Source organism: Silene latifolia, chromosome 2 (genome assembly GCF_048544455.1).
Source record: "Silene latifolia isolate original U9 population chromosome 2, ASM4854445v1, whole genome shotgun sequence".
NCBI classification, from domain to species: domain Eukaryota; kingdom Viridiplantae; phylum Streptophyta; class Magnoliopsida; order Caryophyllales; family Caryophyllaceae; genus Silene; species Silene latifolia.
This window is the reverse complement of record NC_133527.1, coordinates 53,666,144-53,668,456: the sequence shown is the minus strand read 5'-3', so window position 1 is coordinate 53,668,456 and position 2,313 is coordinate 53,666,144. Positions and strand designations below refer to the sequence as shown.

Sequence of the window (2,313 nt, the reverse complement as noted above, 5' to 3'; positions counted from 1 at the left end):
ACCGAGTACGGCATGACACTCACACTAGCCCCTAGATCACATAAGGCTTTGTTGATCGTTGTGTCGCCAATGGTACACGGTATTGAGAAGCTTCCCGGATCCTTTAATTTTGGAGATGAACTCCCTTGAAGTATTGCACTACTCACCTTAGTGAAGGCGATAGTCTCAAGTTTCCGGATTGACTTCTTCTTTGTGAGGATATCTTTCATGTACTTTGCATAGGCCGGAACGTGATTGATTAATTCCGTGAAAGGAATTGAGACTTCTAAGTTCTTCACAATTTCCATGAACTTCCCAAGTTGATCATCAAATTTAGGCTTGGCTTGACGACTTGGAAAAGGAAGTCTAATCACAATGGGCTCCTTTTCTTTGGCTTTGTCTTCATTTTTCTTTGAGCTTTCTTCTTTTGATGATTCCCCTTCTTTGGGACCTTGCACCACAACTTCATTCTCACTAGCTCTCACAACTTCATCCTCAACTTGCTCCTTCGGTGCTTCATATCTTGTACCACTTCTCAAGTGAATGGCACTAACCGTTTCATGTCTAGGGGGATTACTTTGAGGTGGTAATTGCCCCTTTTGTCTTTGTGAGCTAGAAGATGCTAGTTGAGTTAATTGTGTTTCCAACATCTTGGTGTGAGCTAGAATGTTGTTGATGGTGGTGTCTTTTGCTTGGCTATCTTTTTGCATTTGGGTGAAATATTCTTGTTGATTCTTTTGCATTTGGAGGACCGCTTTTTGGACATCAAAACCTTGGTCATTGTGGTGATTGTATGGGTTTTGATTTTGGTAACCTTGGTTTTGATTGAAAAAGGGTCTTTGATTTTGATTTCTCATGGGTGGTGGAGTGTATGTTGTTTGAGGGTTTTGGACATTTTGGCTTTTGTATGAGAGATTTGGATGGAACTTGGTGTTTTCATTGTAAAAATTTGAATAAGGGGTACCACCTTTGTAAGCTTGGAAAGCATTGACTTGCTCGGTTGTTCCCCTACATTCACTTGAGTCATGACCCAAGGTTCCACAATTCTCACATATCCCGCTTGGGATTGATGAGGATGCCGTCATGGCATTGACATGATGCTTTGTTGATTTTGAGTTTTCCTCAAGTCTAGCCATAGCTTGTTCAAACTTCAAGTTGATTGTGTCAATGTGAGCACTAAGTTGAGCACCCAATTGAGTAACGGTGTCCACTTCATACTTTCCTCCTCTAGTAGCCTTGCGAGGCCTACTATATTGCGAATTATGGACCGCCATTTCCTCAATCTTGTTCCATGTTTGATTGTCATCAACTTCGGTGAACATTCCATTTGATCCCATATTGAGAATGTTCCTTGAATCTTCATATAAACCATTCCAAAATTGTTGCACTAAAAACCATTCGCTAATTCCATGGTGAGGACATGAGCGACAAACACCTTTGAACCGCTCCCAAGCTTCATACAAAGATTCTTCATCCCTTTGCTTAAAACCCGTAATTTGAGCTCTTAGCATATTGGTCTTTTCCGGTGGGTAGAATTTTTGGTAGAAAGCTGGAGCTAGCTTCTTCCAAGAATCTATTCCAAGGGTGGCCTTATCAAGGCCCTTCAACCATTGCTTTGCGGTGCCGATTAACGAAAAAGGAAATAAGACCCATCTTATTTGGTCTTGAGTCACGCCCGTTTGAGAGATAGCTTCACAATAATCACAAAATGTTTCCATATGAGAATGAGGGTCCTCACTAGGCATTCCCCCGAATTGGCTCCTCTCAACTAGTTGGATGAAGGCGGACTTGGCAATAAAGTTTCCGGTAAGATGTTGTGGGGTAGGAGTACCATTTGGTAGATCCTCCTCGGTGGGTATAGAGTGTGACGAGAATTTAGGCATTGTAGGTGGATTTTGTGTGGTATTGTTTAATGGGTTCTCTTCTCCTTCTATTGCGAAAGGATTGACAAACTCACTAGTGGGTTGAACAACTTCACCAACACCTCCCAAATTCCTCCTAACAAGTCTCCTATTATTCGTCACGGTTCTTTCGATTTCACGGTCAAAAGGTAACAAATCTCTTTGTAACCTTCTAGACATGCAAAATATCAAACAACTCGAAAACAATTAGAACAAACCTTGAGGAGTTTTACTTCCCCAAGGTGAAAAAAGACACAACTAAAAACAATAAAAGAAATCTTAAATCAATTAAACACCGTCCCCGGCAACGGCGCCATTTTTGATCGGAGCCATTTCGTGTTTACAATTAAGCATATGTGGTCGTTGGTCAATGGTCGATACAAAACACAATTTATACTTCACAAACAACTCTACAATTATTAAAGAGGCAAGT

General features: G+C 41.0%; 1 non-coding gene across 1 annotated transcript; it reads left to right on the top strand.

The window, feature by feature from the left end:
• Positions 1 to 1,383: 1,383 nt before the first annotated feature.
• On the top strand, positions 1,384 to 1,490 carry LOC141645666 (small nucleolar RNA R71). The gene has a single exon (XR_012545143.1). It is a non-coding gene; the product is annotated as a small nucleolar RNA R71 (small nucleolar RNA).
• Positions 1,491 to 2,313: the final 823 nt, after the last annotated feature.